We start from the raw sequence: 23,272 nt of genomic DNA, 5'->3' as shown, positions 1-23,272 counted from the left end.
AACCACCCTTGGAATAGGGCATTGATGGCGAACCCTTTTGGCACCAAGTGCTCTTGTCAGGGATGCAATCTGGAAGAGGAGTTGACCAGTGTGCATGTTGGTCCATACATGTGCACCAGGCAGCTCCTCTTCCAGTTCCTGGCACTGCCGCGCATGTAAAGGCCAGCTGATCGTCATGCTCACATGCACACAAGAAACCCGGAAGAGCAACGGGCAAGGCCACGTGTGACAGTCGACATGGCTTTGCGTTCCACTTAGCCCAGTGCTTCTCAATTATTTTCTGTCATGCCCCCCCTAGGAAGAAGAAAACATTTCGCCCCCCCCCCCCCGCGCGACTGTAAATAGTATCATTTGTCTATAAAATTGTTATAAGTGCACCTCTGCATAACATAGCACACCGGTCTTTCCTCGTCTCCCACCGTAGTCACATGCTTTCTTTCCTCTTTCCCTCTTACTTGTCTATCCTTCCTTCCACCCTCCCTTCCTCCTTCCCTTCCTTCCTGCCTCCCTTCCAGTTCCCTCCTTCCTCTTTCCCCCTGCCTGCCTGCCTTCTTTCCCTCCTGCTTATCTATGCTTTCTTCCTTCCTTGCACCTCCCTCCCTTCTGCCTGCCTGCCTTCTTTCCTCTTTCCCTATCCTCCTATCCTTCCTTTCTCCCTCTCTCCTTCCCTGCCTCCCTTCCAGTTCCCTCCTTCCTCTTTCCTCCTGCCTGCCTGCCTTCTTTCCCTCCTGCTTATCTATGCTTCCTTCCTTCCTTGCACCTCCCTCACTTCTGCCTGCCTGCCTTCTTTCCTCTTTCCCTATCCTCCTATCCTTTCTTTCTCCCTCCCTCCTTCCCTGCCTCCCTTCCAGTTCCCTCCTTCCTCTTTCCTCCTGCCTGCCTGCCTTCTTTCCCTCCTGCTTATCTATGCTTCCTTCCTTCCTTGCACCTCCCTCCCTTCTGCCTGCCTGCCTTCTTTCCTCTTTCCCTATCCTCCTATCCTTTCTTTCTCCCCCCCTCCTTCCCTGCCTCCCTTCCAGTTCCCTCCTTCCGCTCTCCTCCTGCCTGCCTGCCTTCTTTCCCTCCTGCTTATCTATGCTTTCTTCCTTCCTTGCACCTCCCTCCCTTCTGCCTGCCTGCCTTCTTTCCTCTTTCCCTATCCTCCTATCCTTCCTTTCTCCCTCCCTCCTTCCCTGCCTCCCTTCCAGTTCCATTCTTCCCTCCTTCCTTCTGCCTCCTTCCTGCCTGCTTGCCTTCTTTCCTCTTTCCCTCTGGCGTGTCTGCTTTTCTTTCCTTCCTTCCACCTCCCTTCTGCCCTCCTGCTTTCTTTCCTTCCCTCTTGCTTGTCTATCCTTACTCCCTCCTCCCCTTCTGCCCTCCCTCCCTGCCAGCAGCTCCTCCAGCATCCCAGCTGGAAGCAGCAGCACAACAGTCGCCGTTACCAGGGGCGAAGGGGTGGCGGTGGCAAGATCGGACGACCGCCGCCCCTTTGTCCCTTCCCCAACAGCGGCTGTTGCGCTTCCGCTTCCAGACGGAATGCTGGCGGTGGAGCTGCTGGCGGGGAGGCGAGCTACGCGGTGGCGAAGACGGGCGGTCCCATGCTTCCCTCCCTCCCACCCCCGCCCGAGCAGGCTTCTTGCACAGCTCCAGCTCGCGGCTCCAATGAAAATCCACAGTCCGAAGTGCTGCCACTTCCAGGCGGGATATATTATGCCTCGCCCACGCCTTTGCCGCCGTTGCACCCAGATGGAAAGGGAGCCTTCGCACCCCCCCTTTACGGAGCCTCGCGCCCCCCCAGGGGGGCGCGCCCCACTATTTGAGAACCGCTGACTTAGCCCAAGCTAAGAATCTGAAGCAGAGGGCACCATTTCCCCTCCTGGGGCCTCCGTGCACCCCATTTTGGGCCTCCCAGGCCCCCAGAAGCACTCTGCCGGCCAAAAGCTTTGGTCTTACTTTGCAGCTTCAGTCCGTGGGGCTTGTGAAGGTAAGGCCTGCACTCAGCCGGTGGGTGGGGACTGGCAAGTGGGCGGGGTGATTTGGGTGGGGCAGCCTCATGGTCCCACGTGGGCTGGATTAATGGCTTCAGTGGCCTGTATCCAGCCCGTGGGACGTAGTTTGAGGACCCCTGGTATAGGGTCTCCTTCTTGAGCAGGGGGTTGGACTAGAAGACCTCAAAGATCCTTTCCAACCCTTTTATTTTGTTATAAGTTCTGTTATGGGTACATATGTTTAGCATGCTATATACCTATTGGAACATGCTGATTTACACTGTGATATTATCATACTTACACATTGGATTATATAGCCTGTGAGGAAGATATGGGTTCTTCAATCTGATGTTTGGGGCTTCAGAGAGAAACCACCAGCAGAACCAACCCAATCACAGCCTCCGAGGAGTATCTTGGGGTGGACAAAAGGACTCCAGCTGCTGCCCCTCAGAGCTGATTTGGGAATTTACACAATTTCTGCTTTGTCCAAAATCTGAAAATATGGGTATTGGCATTAAATTTAATCTATGGAAACTGACAGACTCCAAAAATTGTAGCTGTTAGAACAGACAAAATTTCAATTAAAGACCAATCTTGGATTCTACTACTGACAGATTGTATGAGGAACTGAGGTCTCCCTGTTTCTTGTACAACTGGAGAAGAAGCTAAAAAGATTCTTCCACAAAGAATCTGGGCCATAGAAACATTAAAATATGCAGCAATCCTCAAAATTATAGTAGGCCCCTGATTGGAATAGAATACTTCAGTTGGCATTTGCACATGTTAATCTAATTGCAATAAATTGTAGGGGTGAGATACAGTAATATGACTTACATTGTTTATAGTTTTTTAATTTATTTATTATTTTCCACTTTTATAATACAATCTTGCTAATATTCTATCTTTAATATTTTAAACAATGTCTAATTAACAAATTATTCTAATGCCTTCATGAAAACAAGATTTGATTTATTAAAATCTAATATTTTGCACTTGATTTGACGCCAAATATAACACAGCATTCTTCATTGTGCAAGGTTTTTGAATGCAGCTCAGAATCTGATAAGTCCAGTGAAACTCTGAAGACGAAGCTATGGATTATCAGCTTTTATTTCTGCAGAAAGCAAAAGACTGGATGACCTTTTTGTCTCCCACCTTAACAGAGCAGGCAGAGAGAGAAAAACAGGCATGTGCCAAAAACTTTTCCAAACATCTTATAGCTTGCACAGAACGTCATTGCTATAGAAACATAATTTGGTATCACGCAAATGTCACGATTTTTGTCAGCCCTCTGAAAACCATAGACTGTAGAAGGGAAAAGAAATCCATTTTGGGGAGTATAACTCATAGCTTTGTTAGGGAATGCTGAACACACATTTTAAATTATAAGCAAGGCTACTTGGCAGAATCCACATTTTACTTTTCACAAGAAGTTACTTTGCTAGGCTAAGCTTGGCAATTCGCCTAGAAGTTTTATCTATGTAGTTGGCACGTTAGGTTAAAATGGAGCTTCTCTCAACAGCAATTTAACAAAAGCTGAATTAGGTTACACTCTGTATGCTCTAATGCAGTGATGGCAAACCTTTTAGCGACCGTATGCCCAAACTGCAACCCAAAACCCACTTATTTATCTCGGTGTGCCAACACGGCAATTTAATCTGAATAATGAGGTTTTAGTTTAGAAAAACAACTCATACATGATTAACGTCTTTTCTCTGAAAAATACCCCACAATAACAATGCTTTCAATGATACAAACATCTTTTTATTGAAAGGTAAACGTTTCCATTTGACATGCTTTTGATTAATGTGACTTTTGCTGTTGAATGCAAGCTGATAATTTTTCTCACCTTGACTCATACGTTGTAAGTTTGAGAGCAACACATGCAGCACTCAGGTCATCTGTTAGTCCAGGAGTGTCAAACTCAATTTCAATGAGGGCCCCGTTGTGGTTGACTTGGAGGCCATGGTGGGCATGGCCAGCTCCCACTGCTGCTGTGCTCACTCTCCTTGGTTGTCCATGGTGTGTGCAAGAGGGCAAAGTATGTGGGTGAGAGGGAGCCTCACTCCCTCTCCTTACGAGACCTAGCTTTGTAACCAAAGCATCCTCAATGATAGGATGGGAGACCACCAGGATAGGTCAGGAGGAGAAAACAAGGAGATGGTAAAAGGCAACAGGGCTGTTGGTGATCAAGCGCTAAGGCAGGATTTACCTCACATCCTCACCCTCTCTCATTATAATCTCCTTCCTTCCCTTCTTTTTCCTTCCCTCTTCATTCTTTCTTCCCCTCTTTCCTTCTTTTTCTTCCTTGCTCTCTTCTCCTCTTTCCATCTTTTTCTTGGTCTTTCCTGTCCCTTCTTGGATGCTCCAATGCAAAAGGGGAAACATTCCTTGCCTTGTGATCAAATGCCACTTTTGCTAATAGTTTGTGGCCACTGAAAAGACTGAGGACAAACCAGGCTCAGTTTATTCCATGCTTGCATTTCATGGGGACAGACTACAGGACAGCAAAACTGTCAAAATGATGGCTCTGGTAGTTGATCAGAGCTCCTCTGTTTTTTATGTACAACAGCATTTAAGAGCAGAGCTAAGTCAGTTGCTTTTCTATGAATACATAATGATCCTTGAAAGATCTCTTCTGTAGGGACCCTGCCATGGTCTAATTCAGACTGGAAATATAGCAAAGGAAACTATTTCCCCAATTGCTTTGTCCTTTTTTCCCTACTGGAAACAGCTGTTTGCAACCCACAAGGAGGGGATACTTTCCTAAGAGCTCAGAATTCAAGGATACCAATGTGCCCATGACCACCACCAGATGGATTCGTAACTGGCTGACCCACCGTACTCAACGTGTAGTCCTCAATGGAACTGCATCTACATGGAGGGAAGTATGCAGTGGAGTACCCCAAGGCTCTGTTTTGGGCCCAGTACTCTTCAACATCTTCATCAATGATTTGGATGAGGTAATAAATGGAGAACTCATCAAATTTGCAGATGACACCAAGCTGGCAGGAATAGCCAACACTCCAGGAGATAGGCTAAAGATACAGAAGGATCTTGACAAACTTGAACATTGGGCACTAATAAAATGAAATTCAATGGTGAAAAGAGTACGGTTCTACATTTAGGCAACAAAAATGAAATGCACAGGTACATTATAGGTGGTACCTTGCTCAACAGTAGTAACTGTGAAAGGGATCTTGGAGTCCTAGTGGACAACCATTTAAATATGAGCCAGCAGTGTGCAGCAGCTGCCAAAAAAGCCAACACAGTTCTAGGCTGCATCAACAGAGGGATAGAATCAAGATCACGTGAAGTGTTTATACCACTTTATAATCCCTTGGTAAGGCCACACTTGGAATACTGCATTCAGTTTTGGTCGCCACGATGTAGAAAAGATGTGGAGACTCTAGAAAGAGTGCAGAGGAGAGCAACAAAGATGATTAGGGGACTGGAGACTAAAACATAGGAAGAATGGTTGCACGAACTGGGTATGTCTAGTTTAATAGAAAGAAGGACTAGGGGAGACATGATAGCAGTGTTCCAATATCTCAGGGGTTGCCACAAAGACGAGGGAGTCAAACTATTTTCCAAGGCACCTGAGGGTAGAACAAGAAGCAATGGGTGGAAACTAATCAAGGAGAGAAGCAACTCAGAACTGAGGAGAAAGTTCCTGACAGTTAGAACAATTAATCAGTGGAACAGCTTGCCTCCAGAAGTTGTGGAAATCTTTAAGAAGATGTTGGATAGCCATTTGTCTGAAATGCTATAGGGTTTCCTGCCTGGGCAGGGGGTTGGACTAGAAGACCTCCAAGGTCCCTTCCAACTCTGCTATTGTATTGTATCTCAGGGTGGGGAAAGCCATGGGGGTCCTAGTGATAGAAGAGACCCTCAAGGCCTCCCCAACCCACTAAGATACCTCCTGCTTCTTCCTCTCTTCCTGCAACAAGGACTCACTTACTTTGCAAACCTCTGTCTCCTCTCTTGTTTCTCGGCTTCTTTGCCTTTGAAGAAGGGAGAGGAGAGTTGGCTGGGAAATGATTTTTGTGCCGAGAATGGACGCTCCTGGGTGCTATAATATTCTGCAGATTCAGGCACCCATCTTCTTTTGCAGAGTCAGGGATCCAGAAACTTTCATTCTCGGGGGTGGGTGGGTGGGGAAAGTGGTTACCTGCAGTTCTCCTGCTCCTCCCCTCGCCCCAACTACTTTCCACTTAGCTACTTAATGAGGCTTCTTTGTCTCAAGGAGCAGCAAATGGGGCCAGACAGAGACAGGCAATCCAAGTGTGTTTGGCAGAGAAAGCATACTTCAGCCAAGGCACCCAAACTGCTGCCAATGGTGTGGGCGACAGCTGAGCATGGAAATGGGGCCAGACAGACAGGGAGGGCAAGAGAGTAATCTAAGTGTGTGTCTGTGTGTGTGTGTCAGTGAAAGCATGCTTCAGCCAGGGCATGCTTGGGTACTTTCATCCCCATTCAAGCAGGGCCTCTTATTCCCCCCCCCCCCCCCAGCACAGTTGGGGCATGCAGGCTGCTGCCACCTAAGCACCATGATTGTCCCCTCCGCAGCCAGCCAGCCAGCCCCACCTGACCTGCTCCCTGCTGGCTCCTGCAAAGCCTCGCCATTCTCCTCCTCCTCCTCTTCTTCTTCGTGTGGTCATCCTCCTCCGCCCAAGTGGCAGTGGGCTCCACAGGACAGGTTTTCATTTCTGCCCTGGGGCAGAAACCTCTGGTGGGCTGGAAGTGAGTGTGAATGGCCTGGCTCTCCAGTGCTTCCTGGGTCAGTTGGAGGCTTCCTTCAGCCTTCAAAGAGTTGCAGGGCTTGTTTGGAGGTTTTTGCTTCCAGGTTGGTGCAGGAGGCTTTCCAGGGCCAACATGGGGGGAAAAACCCCTGTGCTTTCTGCATCCCATTTTGGCCCTGGAAAGCCTCCTGCACCAACCTGGAAGCAAAAAATAAAAAATAAAACCCCTGCAACTGTTTGAAGGCTGAAGGAAGCCCCCAACTCAGCCAGGAAGCACTGGGGGAGGGGGGAGGCCATCCACACTCAATTCCAGCCTGCCGGAGTTTCCTGCCCACCCCTACTGCATAGTCACGCGTCCCCCGCCCTGGCCCTCTACAAAGGCCCGAAAACCAGCTGGCCGGCAGGAGGTGAGCCTGCATGTGGATGCTAGTGGAGCTGGGCTGGGGTAGCTGGCGTGCCAGGAGAGGACGCTCTGCACGCCACAGGTTCCCCATCACGGCTCTAATCCTTTCAATTGCTTTTTCAGATCAATCATGCAAGAGCTTCAAGGGCTCTGAGTGATAAAAATAAATTCCCCTTTTTCCACCACATTCTCCAAAAAGAAGGGATCCAGTACCCAGCAATTGTCCAGCTGCTCCTCCACTTCAGATGGACCCTGATTGGCCTCTTTGCTTCAGATACAGAAAAGGGAGAGAATTTCATGAGGACTTTTACTCCTGTGCTTGTCAGGAATGGAATTTGTGTGGTTATATCACAACTGTTCTCAACAACTGGATATACTGCAGCCCTCAGGGATTCCCTCTCTAAGTGGAGACAAGTCAACGTCTTTGTTCACTTCATAGAATTTGATTCCATTTGGGACAGAATTCTTCCTTTCCATTTAACACTTATGCGTCTCCCAGGACCCATTGAGGGGAAAGTCTGGATCCTCACAACTTATGCAGTATATGAAATAAACAAGCGCAGACTTCTCAAATACATCCATAGTATTTGGAACTTTGATTATCTGACAAAAGAAAGGCCAAAAGATTCTACCTTTAAACCCTATTTCTTTGTGGAAGTAAAGTTTCAACATCATTATTTTCATTGTTCTCTTTCAAAAAATGTCTTTTCTGTCAAAGGCCGCAGAAGATGCACCCAGAAAGCCCCACTGGAGACCCAGAGGAAAAGGGACAGAGGAAGGGCCCAAAATCGCTACCACCTTCACAATCTCATAAAGACTCTGGCCCAGGCCATGAATGCTGCCTATTCCTCCAGATTGAGGAGGGGAAGGAAGGAGGATGAAAAGATCTTGGGGTCTCCAAGGCTGCAGCCATGGCAGGTATGGGGGTCCCGATATGGATCCATTAATCTTAGATCCTTTGGAGGAGGAATCCAGAGGAGAAGGAGGGGAACCATCTCAACAGATCTGGCCAATTTAACTACTCAGGGAATTAATGGTTCCAAAGAGTAGATACCATGGTATTTTTATGTTTAGCACTGCTAATTGGAAAATGCTGTATTCTTTTCAAAATAAATTCCTGTATTTGTGGGTTTGTGATTAGCCTGGTGGAATTCCACCTTTCTTCCGTCCCCATTGCAGGTGGGTCTGTGTGCAGCTGGAGAGGCAGCTAAGCCCCCCTATTCTCCTCCCATGAAAGGGAGCCTGGCGTGGATCTGGATGCTTTATTGGGAGAAGAGGGCAGGTGAAACTGAGGAGATGCAAAGAGTGGAAATCAAATAGAAAGACGAGATAGGCAGCATTAACTACCAGCCAGCAAAGAAGCAGCTGGAACCTCCACAGCGATGCTCCGTGTGAGGGACGGAGGCCGTCTCCGGATGACCAGGGATGGCTGCTTCCATCTTCTCCAAAGGCTGACAGAAAATGGAGTCTGGCTTCAGACCTTATAGTGAGGCTTATCTGCCCCCGGCCACTAGGTGGGGCTAGATCAACAACAGCACAACAGTTTCCGTATTTTTCAGAATATAAGACGCACCTTTTGTAGAGTCCTGGCAATGACGTCGGGAGTTTCCCCCGAGTCAGCCAGCAACAGCCAGGTCGCGTCTGATTGGTTAAGACGCGGCCTGGCTAAACGCGGGCAGTTCCCTGTTGCTTGATTGGCTGTCCTGCCTGACAGCTCCATATAAATAGCTGTCAGGCAGGGACAGCTCCCGCTTCTCTCCTGTAATTGCGTGTTCTTGCTGTTATCCGAATAAACCTGTTGACTTTGCCTCACGGCGTCTGTCTGCGTTCTTGCCAACTTAACACTGGCAACGAAGGTGGGATCCAGCCGCCGCTGACCCACCACGCGTTCCCACTTCGGCAGAACCAGACATAGGCATTTTTCTCCCCCTCTCCGCGAGTCTCTGAGGCGAAGAGAATGGCGTCCTTGCCACCATTCGCACCGTCCGGGACCGCCGGGGAGACGTGGGAAGCGTTTCTAGAACGCTTCGAATGTTTCCTCATCGCAAATGGCAAGAGGAGCATTCCTGAAGATGAAAAATGCAGCTTTTTCCTCAGCTGTTGCGGTCCCCCGATGTTTGGCGCTGCGCGAGGTCTGGCGGCTCCTCAGCCGGTCCACATGCTCGACTGGGCAAACCTGACCGGGAGGCTGCAGCATCATTATGCCCCTACGCCATCCTGGATCACGAGGTGCTACGCCTTCAGGCGTTGCATCCAAAAACCTGAGGAAACAATCAGCCAGTTCCTCCAATCGCTCCGCACATCTGCCATGCAGTGCAAGTTCTCAAACATCGACTCAGCACTAGTGGAGCAGTTTGTGTGCAGAGTGAAGGACCTGCGCCTCCGGCGGCGCCTCCTATCCCGGGCTGATGTCACCTTCGAAGGGGCCATCGAAGAAGCCAGAGCCGCGGAGCTGTCGGATGAGTCAATGGCAGAAATGTTCCACCTACCCCCGCCTCCAGGCCGCACCTGCCTGGTAGACGAGCTGGTACCTCTGCCTGACGACTACCCAGAAGAACGCATAGTGGCCCGCCTCAGCCAGACTGCCAGGCGGCGAGCGCCTCAACGAGCCCGTCAAGCTCCTGTTGCCTGCCTGGGCTGCGGCGGTAATCATGACCGCTCAGTTTGCCCGTTCAAGGCTGCCGTATGCCGCCGCTGCCTGAAGAAGGGCCACCTGGCCCAAGTCTGCCGGGTGTCTCTGCCGCTGCCCCAACGCCAAGACGACGGTCCGTCACCAGCAACCAACGCAGCGAGGCCAGCAGCCCAGCTGAGTCAATGGCAGCCAAAGTCGCGAGATGGGTGTTTTGCTGTCGACGCCGACCAACAAACCAACCCTGCAGAGTCGGCCTTCCACGCGGCCGCAGGTGCGGGCCGCATCAAGGCGTCACTTCTGATCGAGGGCTCCCCATGTACTATGGAGGTGGACTCGGGCTCTTCCCAATCCCTCCTTTCCTGGGCAGAGTTCTCTCGCCTCTGCCCGGGTATTTCCAAGGCACAGCTCTCCTCCCCGGACTCTGCCCTAAGAGACTACTAGGGGACTTTAATTCCTACCCTGGGCTGTTACTTGGTGCGGGTGGAGTATGGGGACTTTTCAGGGTGTCTGCCTCTGCTAATTGTTGAAAAGCCTTTGCCGGCCCTCTTGGGCCTAGATTGGTTCCCTGCCTTGGGCCTTTCTGTCCATGGGGTATGGCAGGTAGTGGCCACGCCTCCTGACGTGGCCGACGTCCTGGCGCAATACGCCGACGTCTTTGATGGGCAGCTGGGGGCTTACAAGGGCACCCCCATCTGCCTTAATCTTGACCCCCAGGTTGCCCCGATTAGGCTGAAGGCCCGTAGGGTGCCTTTCGCTTTGAGGGCCAAGGTTGATGCCGAGCTGGATAAGCTCATCGCGCAGGGAGTATTGGAGCCGGTCGATTACTCTAGATGGGAGACCCCATTAGTGATCCCTGTCAAAGCGGATGGCTCCATACGCCTCTGCGCGGACTTTAAGTCGACCATTAATCTTGCCCTCCAAGCGAACCCCTATACAGTTCCGGTAGTGCAGCACCTGCTCAATTCTTTAGGGCAGGGCTGCATCTTTGCGAAACTGGATATGGCGCAGGCCTACCAGCAGCTCCCAGTGGATGACAAGGCGGCAGCCGCGCAGACCATTGTCACCCACCGTGGAGCCTTCTGTTGCCGCCGTTTACAATTCGGCGTTTCCGTTGCCCCGGGGATCTTCCAGAGCCTCATGGAGCGCCTGCTCCATGGGCTCCCTGGCATGGTTCCGTATTTCGATGATGTCTTGATCGCCACTAGCAGCCGATCAGGCCTCATCGAAATACTCCAGAAGGTCCTCGACCGTTTCAGGGGCGCGGGCTTAAAATTAAAGCGCAGCAAATGCTCGTTTGCTGTGCCGAGAGTGGATTTCCTGGGCTTCACCATTGACGCCCAGGGAATTCACCCCACCCCCTCCAAAGTAGCAGCCATACGGAACGCCCCCACGCCTGCCTCCAAAGCGGAGCTGCAGGCGTTCCTCGGCTTGCTCAACTTTTACACGCCATTTCTTCCCCATAAGGCATCACTAGCCGAGCCGCTGCATCGGATGCTCGACCAATCGATGGCCTGGCGCTGGGGCAGCCGGAAGCGCATGCATTCGCGGCTGTCAAAGAGATGCTGACGTCAGAGGCAGTCCTAGTTCAATATAGTGACAGGCTGCCTCTGACTCTAGCTTGTGACACCTCCCCCGTGGGTTTGGGGGCGGTCCTGAGCCACATCCCGCCCAATGTCTCGGAGGCCCCCATCGCCTTTTACTCCCGGACACTGACTCCGGCGGAGCATAATTACAGCCAGATAGACAAGGAGGCTCTGGCTGCAGTGTCTGGGATCAAAAGGTTCGATGATTACTTGTATGGGCGGCACTTTACGCTGTTCACCGACCACAAGCCACTCCTTGGGCTTCTGGCCGGTAACAGGCCGACCCCCCCTATTCTGTCACCACGAATGACCAGGTGGACAGAATTTCTAGCTGCGTACAGCTACTCCCTTGAATATCGGCCAGGGAAACACATAGGGCACGCTGATGCCCTCAGCCGTTGCCCGCTCCCTATCACAGATCCTCCGACAGTGCCGTGCCTGTCGGTTTTGGCCATAGCTGACTTGGCCCTGCCCCTCTCCTCGGAGGAGGTGGCCACCAAGTCCAGGGCTGACCCCGCCCTATCGCAGGTCATGATGTGGGTCCTGAGGGGTTGGCCAGATGGGCCGGTGTCTGAAGACCTCCGCCCCTTCAAGGCCAGGCAGCTGGAGCTGTCACTCCACAGTGGGTGCCTCCTGTGGGGTGACAGGGTGGTGATTCCACCCAGCCTTCGCCACCAGGTGCTGTCTTGTCTCCACGAGGGCCACCCGGGCATAGTGCGAATGAAAGCTCTTGCTCGCAGCTATGTCTGGTGGCCCCGGATGGACGACGAGATTGCATCCTGGGTGGCCGGCTGCTCTCCCTGCCAACGTTCCCGGCCGGCACCTCCGGCTGCCGCGCCCAGGGAATGGGAGCTTCCCCGGGGACCATGGTCTCGCCTACATCTGGACTTCGCGGGGCCTTTCCGGGGCCAGGTTTTCCTGGTTGTGGTGGACGCCTACTCCCGCTGGGTGGAAATCATCCTCATGAGATCCACCACGGCCGAGGCCACCGTCAGAGAGTTGACTAGTCTTTTCGCCACCCATGGCTTGCCGGACGTCATCGTCTCTGACAATGGTCTTCAGTTTGCGTCCACCGCATTCCAGGTGGGTGCCTGCCACCATCACCTCCATAGCCGGTCCCTGTTCCTACAGGGTCCACCTACCTGACGGGACCGAATGGCAGCGCCACGTGGATCAACTGAGGGGCCGCCAGTTGTCTGGGACCAACGACAACCCTGCGAGGTCGACCGCCGGCATCACTCCGTCTACTCCTGCAGCCGAGCCGCCCCATGGTGCCCTTCCACCATGGCCATACAATGATCCCCAGCTGCCCGGGGATTTAGTTACTCTGGACGACGCCTCCCGGCCGGCCATGTTACAGGACTTCCACCCCAGTGGGCGGGTTCCTCCTGGTTTACCTTTGCCTTTGGCCTTCCCTGAGTCAGGCCAATCCTACCCAGGGAGTTGTTCACCATGCCCCATCTCAAGCCCGCCTTCGGCCGCGCCCCCTCGGCCCTGCCTACCTGCTGCGGAGATTCCACCTTCTGCAACAGGCCACCAAGATGGCTCCCGGAGCTCCACTCCCTTGCGGGAGGAGCTACCACGGGCACCTCCTTCCCCGCCGTCGACTCCAGCAGCTCTGAGGCGTTCTGGGCGGATCCGGCGCCGCCCAGCTTACTTGAGTTTGAGTTTGAGTTTATTACATTTAGAGACCGCCCCCTCTCCCCGCAGGGACTCGGGGCGGTGTACAGACATCGCATATATAAAAACAACAAAGCACAACACGAAAACCCAGACAGACAACATAAACATACAGTCTGTATATTAACCCAAACTAATTAATAATTAAAAACAATCTAAAAACCAATTTAAAACCCCAAAAATTTAAAATTTAAAAAGCCATCCAGGAAGGTCAGTAATAGATGTTACTTATGATTACAAATGGGCCAGGCCAGCTAGTCGAAACAGGTGGGTCTTGAGTTTCTTACGGAAGGAGCGGAGGTCAACGGTAGTTCTAATATCGGGGGGGAGGTCGTTCCAGAGGGTTGGGCCCATCACAGAGAAGGCCCTACTCCTGGGCACCGCCCACCCGCATTGCTTAGCGGAAGGTACCCGGAGGAGTCCCTCTCTGTGAGAGCGGATTGGTCGCAGGGATGTATGGGGTAGGATGCGATCCCGCAGATAACTAGGTCCCGAGCCATGGAGCGCTTTAAAGATGATGATCACCACCTTGAAACGCACCCGAAAAGCCACAGGCAGCCAGTGCAGCTTGCGCAGGAACGGTGTAACATGGGAGTACCTAGTACTCCCCATAATTGCCCGCGCGGCTGCGTTCTGAACCAGCTGGAGCCTACGGGTGCATCTCAAGGGGAGCCCCATGTAGAGAGCGTTACAGTAATCAAGACGGGAATTCACCAGGGCCTGAGTGACTGTGCGAAGGGCGTCCCGCTCTAGTAGGGGGTGCAATTGGCGCACCAGGCGGACCTGGTGGAACGCCCCCCTAGCCACGGCTGTCACATGATCATCCAGTGCCAGCCGGGAATCTAGGAGGATGCCCAAATTGCGCGCCTGATCCACCGGGGGCAATTGTTCACCCCCAATGGCCAGAGATGGAACACACTGGCTAAAGCGGGGCGCTGGTAGCCACAGCCACTCCATCTTGAAAGGGTTGAGTTTGAGTCTGTTGTCACCCACCCAGACCCGGACGGCTTCTAGACACCGGGACATCACCTCGACGGCTTCGTTGGGGTGGTTCGGGGTAGAGATGTATAGCTGAAACCTCGAATGATCTCGCCCAGCGGTTTCATGTATGTGTTGAACAGGAGAGGCGAGAGGACCGACCCCTGCGGCACTCTGCACGTGAGCGGCCTCAGGGTCGACCTCTGCTCCCCTGTCAACACACATTGCGACCGACCGGAGAGGAAGGAGGAGAACCACCGCAATACGGTGACCCTCATCCCCATCCCCTCCAGCCGACGCAATAAGATACCATGGTCAATGGTATCAAAAGCCGCTGAGAGATCTAACAGGACTAGGATGGAGGAACAACCCCCATCTTTCGCCCTCCAGAGATCATCCACCAACGCGACCAAAGCCATCTCAGTGCTGTGACCGGGCCGGAAACCGGACTGGCGCAGGTCTAGATAAACCATTTCCTCCAGGTGTCGAGGGAACTGTTGTGCCACCACACTCTCAACAACCTTCGCTAAAAAGGGAAGGTTGGAGACAGGACGGTAATTGACTAGCTCTGCTGGGTCCAGAGAAGGCTTCTTAAGTAGGGGCCTCACCACCGCCTCTTTCAAGGCGGCTGGCAGGAACCCCTCCCTCAGCGAGGCGTTCACCAGTCCCAGGAGCCAGTCTCGTGTAACCTCCCAGGCTGCCAGTACCAGCCAGGAGGGACACGGGTCCAATAAACATGTGGTGGCCCTCAGTCGCCCGCGTAACCTGTCCATGTCCTTGGCGGCAACAGAGTCAAACTCCTCCCAGAGAGGTATCTCAAGACTCGGCTCCGGTGTCTCCCCGAGATCACTAAAGGAGACCCATTCACTCCGGATCTGAGCGATTTTGTCCTGCAGATATTCCCCAAATTCCTCTGCCCTACCCTGCAAAGGGGCTTCCCGCGGCCTCTGTGAAAGGAGGGAGCGGGTCACCTGAAACAGGGCGGCAGGGCGGTTCTCTGCGGACGCAATAAGAGTGGCATAATATCGACGTTTAGCCAACCTTAGTGCCACAAGGTAGGTCCGTAAATGGGCTCTTACCTGTGTTCGGTCAGATTCGGCGCGAGAGGATCTCCATCTGCTCTCTAGGCGTCTCTTGTGGTGCTTCATCACCCTCAGCTCCTCGGTAAACCAAGGGGCCAGGGTGGTTCGCTGCCACCGGAGAGGCCGCAAGGGCGCAACCCGGTCCAAGGCCCCGGTCGCCGCACTATTCCATGCGGCCACCAGGTCCTCCATCCGGGAGCGGGTCAGGGCTACAGGAAGTGGCCCAAGCTCCGACTGGAACCTATCAGGTTCCATCAGTTGCCTGGGGCGGAACCATCTAAGATCTTCTGGTTCCGCCTCCCCGCGATGGGGGGTAGCGGCAGGGAAGTCGAGTCGGAGAAGCGAGTGATCTGACCATGACAGGGGAGTGATAACCAAATCCCCTATTCCCAGATCACTCTTCCACCGACCAGAGATAAAAACAAGGTCCAGCGTGTGGCCTCCCTCGTGTGTGGGGCCCTGAATTATTTGGGTCAGGTCCAAGGCTGTCATGGAAGCCATGAACTCCCAAGCTACCTCAGATGATTCGCCCGTCGATGGCAGGTTGAAGTCCCCCATAACTAATTATCTGGGGGTCTCAACCGCCACCTCCGCAATCATCTCGAGGAGCTCTGGCAGGGCCGCTGATGCTGAGACACCCGGATATCTGAGGTACAGTGAATTCTCTCGGTGCCAGGCCTTCCCGTATAATGACCGCTACCCCACCACCCCTACCCCGGGCACGAGGCTGATGGAATACACGGTATCCTGGTGGGCACATTTCCTCGTGGCCCAACCAGGTTTCCGTGATCCCTGCAAGGTCCGGCTCCCCCTCCGAAACCAGGTCGTGGATGAGGGGGGCCTTATTAACAACGGACCTTGCGTTACACAACATCAGCCTCATGCCCTGGTTCTGTAAGCCCTGGCCACCTAGAGTGCGGGGGTTGGTACAAACGACCGGGCGTATCCAGCGCCCACGGTCTCCCAACCGACTGCAGAATCTTCTTCTGTCCTCGCATCCACCCCTTCCTATGACCGTTGGAATATGGGAACCCTCTGAAGGAACGACGTTCTCATTCCCCTCCCCCACTCCGCTCTCTTCCTCCCCAGTCCCACCTGTTCGCCTGGCTCTGTCCCCATTCCTGGTCTGGCTAACCCCTCCCCCCACCCTGGATCCCCCTAAAACACTTGACAGACATTTACACAGAAACCCCCTTAACCTCCTCTTCCTCCACCTCTCTGGATTAATGCATCCATCCTCGAGGTGGGCCCTTGTAAGGGCGGAGGGCCATGCCTGCGAGAGGGGGGACTCTCGCAGTAAAATAAGGTCAGAACTCAAATACATGATAATACACAGGGCTAAAAGTCGAATTCTGGGTGCTAGACGTGTTAAATAAATCTACCCGTTAGGAATCTTAGCAGAACGGCAGCCCAGATTTCAAAACGAGAGAGGTGACTAAAGAAATAGGGAGAGCCAGTGATCTATAGTCCTCAATGGAAGGGGGTTAAGCAGATCTTAAAATCCATGAGAGGGCAAGCAGATGATCCATAGTGGGCGAGGGGGGGTCAACGGCTCCCCGCGATCCTTCCACGCCCCAGCGCTGCTTCCGCGCCATTTCATTACATTACAGCCGGCCTCCGTTCTTCTCTCCGGCCTTCCGCTGGCCTTCCGCCGGCCTCCGGCGCCCTCCAACATCCTCCGGCGCCTCCGATGTTTCCAGCCCAGCTCAGTCCTCACACAACCTCCACTGGGCTTCTGGTAGGCTCGGGGCTCCCAGCGGGTCGGGGATCTGATGTTTGGCGCCGATAATCGTCCAGGCCGCCGCCGCCGCCTCCCTCCACCATCCCTCGTATGGGACGCCATCGCGTCCCCCGTCGCTAGCTGCTCAGGGCGTCGCAGATCTCACCTCGGGCTGTCGTAGTTGTCGTGGCTTCCAAAAGCGCCCGCAACGCCGGCAAAACAGTTCGTGGACAGTCCGTAACAGCCAAAACGCCAGCTCCAGCAGCCATCGACGCCTGCAACCCCCGAGTATTTCCCGCCATTTCCCGGCTTGCCACAGGTTTCAAATGCAGATTTCTTTCCTTCCACTCTCCTGTGCCGTCCGACCACCCAGGGGGACCACTAGGGTCCTGAAATAAGCCAGGGTGGTCATTGAGTAGATTCTTGGCCCTCCAGTTCGAATAGAGGGCCAGTAGCAACCCAGCCCGGTCAAAAGGAGCCCCGTGAATGCACGGAGCTCAGAGGCTGACCGCCATCCTCCAGGAAGCTCCTCCTCCTAGCTACTTCTGCGCATGCGTCCTCGCTGGGGGGGAAGGTCCCGCTTCCCTCCTGTAATTGCGTGTTCTTGCTGTTATCCGAATAAACCTGTTGACTTTGCCTCACGGCGTCTGTCTGCGTTCTTGCCAACTTAACACCTTTTTCCCTCAAAAAAGAGGCTGAAAATCTGGGTGCTTCTTGTACATCGAATGCAGCATTTTTTGCCTCCTGAAGCCCCGCCCCCTTCACCAAAATGGCTGTGCATACCCTTATGGAGGCTTTCAGAGAGCTCCTGGGGGCTGGGGAGGGCAGTAATGAGCAAAAATGGACCATGTTTGCCCCCCCCAACCCCGGGCAGCACTTTGCAAGCTCCCCCAAGGTTATAAATGACTTTTTTTTAAGCAGAAGCAAAGTCTTAGGTGCTGCAGATTGCCAGCGATTTCCTTCTCCAGCACATGGATAAATACACCTGGAAACATCTACCTACCTACCTACTCTCTCTCTCTCCCTACCTACCTACTGTATTTCTCTCTATCTCTTTTTATTTCTCTCTCTCTATCCCTCTACCTACCTACTCTCTAGCTCTCTATCCCTACCTACTGTATATCTCTCTATTTCTCTCTATATATATCCCTTTATCTACCTCCCTATCTAACTACTCTCTCTCTCTCCCTCCCTACCTACTGTATTTCTCTCTTTCTCTCCCTCTACCTACCTACCTACTTTTTTAAAAAATTGCCTCTTCAAAAGCTTGGTGCATCTTATACTCCGGTGCATCTTATACTCTGAAAAATACGGTACATGTTGTGGCATGACAACCTTTATAAATTTGGAGGAGACCCTGAGACCATCTAGCCCAACCCCTCCTCTCTGCAGGAATCCCAGTTCAAGCTTTTCTGACTGATGGCTGCTCAGTCTTTGCTCTCAGATGATCCATGAAGAGGAGACTGAACATCTCTGCTTTACTGGCTCAGCTCTAAAACAGCTCATCCTTTTATCATATTTTTTCTCTCATTCAGTTAAAATCTCCCCTCTTGTAACTGAATTCATTTTTTCCATGTCTGACACTCTGGAATAAGAGTGAGCGGATCTTACACTCGTGTGTAACAGAAGTCAGTTATTGGAAGAGGGTTGTATCCAGTGTTAGGATTCAAATCTTTTTACTACTGGTTCTGTGGGCATGGCTTGGTGGTCTTGTGACTGGGTGGGTGTGGCTTGGTGGTCATGTGATTGGGTGGGCGTGGCCAACTTGACATCACTCACGTCAAGGGATACCTTGCCTGGCCTCTCCTTGCGTCTACAAGATACAATTTCCCTGTCTATTTATTTACTACTAATGAACATCCAAAATATACAATTTAATCCTATGTATATATGCCATATGTGTGCATACATATTACAAGGTATAGTCTGTGTATAGGCACACAAAAAGATACATTATCTACTTTGTACACTGTATGTGTATGTACACACACACACACACGCACACACACACAGTTCTTCTAAAACTATACACATTCAACCTCACTTATTGCATTTGGAAAAACACACCCAGAGTCCACTTTCTGCCACACATTTAACTATCACTTCTGCACATTAGAACATTACACGGGCCTTCAGATGTTCTTCCCTAGCCTGCACATGACTGTTAGAGCCAGGAGATGTCATGGATTGAGTAAATTGTGGCAAGGCTCACTTAACAACGCTCTTGCTTAGCAACCAAAATGTTGGGCTCAATTGTCATAACTCAAGGACTGTCTCTTCCTTCCTCTGCATGGCAGCCTTGTCCTAGTAAACTCCTTCCCTTTTCTGGCAATTTTCCTCTCTCTTAGATGCACCAAAATAATCCAGAGGATATAAGGTCTCCAGCTGGAGCAGGGGGTTGGACTATATGGCTTCCAAGGTCCCTTCTGACCCTACTAGAGCAGGGGTTGGACTAGAAAATGACCTCCAAGATCCCTTCCAGCCCTTTGAAAGATTGTTGTGCTGTTTGAAAGAGTCTCCTGAAGCCATGGTTTGTGTCCTTCCTTCCTCTCATTTTCTCTCTTTCCCTCCCTTCCTCCCTTCATGTATCTATTGACCCATCCATCCAACTATATCTCATTCACTTCCTCCTCCCCCCCTCTTTCTTTCTTTCTTTCTTTCTTTCTTTCTTTCTTTCTTTCTTTCTTTCTTTCTTTCTTTCTTTCTTTCTTTCTTTCTTTCTTTCCCTTCCTTCCATAACTCCCTCTTTCTTTCTCTCTTTCCTTTCCTTTCTTTTCCTTTTCTTTCTTTTTCCTTTTCATTCATCTCTCTCTTTCTCTCTCTTTCTACCCCTTCCTTTCCTCCTTCCAAAGCTAGGAGATCCACCTGAAACCCCTCCAGTGGACCGGACGAGCCATCAACAGTGAGTCTTGTGAGACCATTCTGGGAGGAGTTTGATTCTGTTGCCCCCGAGGATTTGGACAGATTGCGTGGACGGCTGCGACCCACCACATGTTCAATGGACCCGTGCCCCTCCTGGCTGGTACTGGCAACCTGGGAGGTGACACGAGGCTGGCTCCTGGGCCTGGTGAATGCCTCATTGGGTGAGGGATCCTTACCAACTGCCTTGAAAGAGGCGGTGGTGAGGCCCTTACTTAAGAGGCCTTCACTCGACCCAACGGAGCTAGCTAATTATCGTCCAGTCTCCAACCTTCCCTTCCTAGCGAAGGTTGTTGAGAATGTGGTGGCGCAGCAATTTCCATGACACCTTGACGAATCCGAATATCTAGACCCATGCCAGTCCGGCTTCCGACCCGGGCACAGCACTGAGACAGCCTTGGTCGCGTTGGTTGATGATCTCTGGAGGGCCAGAGATAGAGGTTGTTCCTCTATCCTGGTCCTATTAGACCTCTCAGCGGCTTTTGATACCATCGACCATGGTATCCTATTGCGCCGGCTGGAGGGGATGGGAGTCGGAGGCACCGTTTTGCGGTGGTTCGGCTCCTACCTCTCCGACCGGACGCAATGTGTATTGACAGGGGGGCAGAGGTCGACTCACTTGTGGGGTGCCACAAGGGTCGGTCCTCTCGCCTCTCCTGTTCAACGCATATGTGAAGCCACTGGGGGAGATCATCCGTGGTTTTGGGGTTGAGTATCATCTGTACGCTGATGATACCCAGCTGTATATTTCAACCCCAAACCACCCCAATGAGGCTGTCGAAGTGATGTCCCGATGTTTGGAAGCCGTTGGGGTCTGGATGGGGGACAACAGACTCAAACTCAACCCCTCCAAGACTGAGTGGCTGTGGCTTCCGGCACCTCGGTTCAGCCAGCTGATTCCATCGCTGGCCATAGGGGGCGAACAATTGCCCCCTGTGGAACAGGCGCGCAATTTGGGCGTCCTCCTAGATGCCCGGCTGTCAATGGATGACCATGTGGCAGCCGTGGCAAGGGGGGCGTTCCACCAGGTTCGCCTGGTGTGCCAATTGCGCCCCCTACTGGACCGGGATGCCCTGCGCACGGTCACTCATGCACTGGTGACATCTCGCCTGGACTACTGCAACGCTCTCTACATGGGGCTGCCCTTGGGACGTGCCCGAAGACTGCAGCTAGTCCAGAACGCAGCCGCGCGGGCTATGATGGGGTGTACTAGGTACTCCCACGTAACACCTCTCCTGCTCGAGCTGCACTGGCTGCCTGTGGTTTTTCGGGTGCGTTTCAAGGTTTTGATTACCATATTTAAAGCGCTCCATGGCACAGGACCTAGTTACTTGCGGGATCGCATCCTCCCACACACATCCCTGCGGCCAATTCGCTCTCACAGGGAGGGGCTTCTCCTGGTGCCGTCCACTAGGCAATGCCAACGGGCGACACCAAGGAGTAGGGCCTTCTCTGTGATGGGCCCAACCCTCTGGAATGACCTCCCCCCCCCCGACATTAGAACCACCATTGACTTCCGCTCCTTCCGACAAAAATTGAAGACTCACCTGTTCCGATTAGCAGGCCTGGCATAATTATAACTGTTACCTCCTGGTAGACATATTTTTAACTGGTTATTTTAGGGGAATTGCTTTTAAATTTAATTTGTGTGATATTTTTAGGGGTTTTAAAATTATATTTGTATACACTTTACTCAGCTGTACAGTTCTTTTTAACTTTCTTTTTAACCTCCTCCATATTTAACCCTACCTATTTAACAATTTTAATTGTTCAGCTATTTAATTATATTATGTTGTAATTTTGTATGGACTGTACACCGCCCCGAGTCCCTTTTGGGAGAGGGGGCGGTCTAGAAGCGCAGTAAATAAATAAATAAATAAAACAAAAACACCTTTGGATGAAACCGCCCATTTTACACACACACACACACACACACACACACACACACACACACAAACTCTCTCTCTCTCTCTCTTCCAACCAGCTCTGAGCCTTGCCTCATTGTATGCTTTTAGTGTTGGGCCGGTGGCCGAAGTCCTTTCCAAGCGCCCGGCAGCATCGCTCACATCCCAGGAAAGTCCGGCTGATTAACTTACTGGGACACTCTTCAATCGGTGCCTCTTCTGCGCAGGCAAGCTTCTCTCTCTGGAGCAGGTGGAGAGGGGGGACTTGCAGGGATGTGTGTGTGAGTGTGAGTGTGTGTGAGAGAGAGGGGGGGAGAAAAAAGAAAAAGAGAGTGAGAGTGAGGAATCAGAAGCTTTTCAACCTTGTGAGCCACCTGGGAGGAGGCGGAAACGGGGTGAGGGCCTCTCCCCGTTTCCTCTGGATCTCCCTCCCTCTTCCTCAAGTTTTTCTTTCCTCCCATCCATTCTCTTCCCCTCTCCTGAGAGCTAGGAGGCACTGCTTTGCCTGGGAGTTTTCTGGGCTCTGGAAGGGGGAGCGGGGGGGGGGGTTGGGTTCCCCAGAACTTCTTTTGGAGAAGCGTCATTCTGAACTCCGCGTTGGGGGGGGGGCGTGTGCGTGGGGTGTCCACTGAGGGGCTTTTAGCCAGAGGCACCTCTGGCCAGGGGGGAAATTCGAGTGGCTTGGGTGAGTCAGGAGGGACGATTGAAATCTGTTGGCTGAGCTGGTCAATCCCCCCCCCCCTGTTGGACCTGGCCGAACTTTCCAAGCAGCAACTGAGACTGTGCAGGGCGGAGGAGGGCGGGCAGGAGAAGAAGATCTGAAAGATCCCAATTCTGCAGCAAGAGGAGTTTCTGCAATGGGGAGGGGGTAGCCCCATCTTCCAAAGGCCTTTTAGCCATAATTGCCATCAGAGCAGATGTTGGGGAGGGGGTCAAGGAGGAAAGGGGTCCCCTGACTCTCCCTCAGACCCAAAGGAAGGAAAGGGAAGGGAGGGAGGGAGGGAGGAAGGAAGGGAAGGGAAGGGAGGGGGAGGGAAAGGAAAGGAAATGGGAAAGAAGGAAAGGATGAAAAATGGAGGGAATGGGAAAGGAAGGGAAAAGGAAAAGAGAAAGGAAAGGAAAGAGGGAAAAGGTGAAGAATGGCCGCTGCTGGAGTGGTCGGGAGCAGCCTGAGGTGGGCATTCAGGAGCAGGCCAAGACGAGCAGGAGACCTCGGCAAAGGCAAGCAAACAGGCTGGGCTTCGTGGCCACGTGGTCGAGGCAAGGGAGCCAAACAGCAGCTGCAGCAATGACTCTAAGGCCCCAGCCAAGGCCTGTGAGGCAAGTAGTGGTGGGGAGAGATGTGGCCAAGCAGAATTTTTTACTACCAGTTCACCCAAACTGTGCCAAACCATCTGAATCCCACCACTGGCTGTATCCTCCCTTCTCCAACCAAGAGATTGTGTCAGTTGGAAAAGGGGCTCCCAGACTCCTCCTGATCTTCAGCTGTTCTCCTTGTGGTCTTTCCTCAAGGCTTAGAGCAGCTCCTTTGATCTCTTCCTTGGCTGCCTTGTCCTTCCCTGAAGTTCACGTAGATTGTGTGCAAATTCTCCTCCACGTGTGATGCCTGCAAGGGGACCTGGTCCTTGAGTTGGGCTCTCCCCAAACCAGAACGTTCACTTC

Source organism: Natrix helvetica (genome assembly GCF_964273705.1).
Source record: "Natrix helvetica genome assembly, chromosome: 5".
Taxonomy (NCBI): Eukaryota; Metazoa; Chordata; class Lepidosauria; order Squamata; family Natricidae; genus Natrix; species Natrix helvetica.
The sequence above is the reverse complement of the archived record's forward strand: the minus strand, read 5'-3'. Positions refer to the sequence as shown.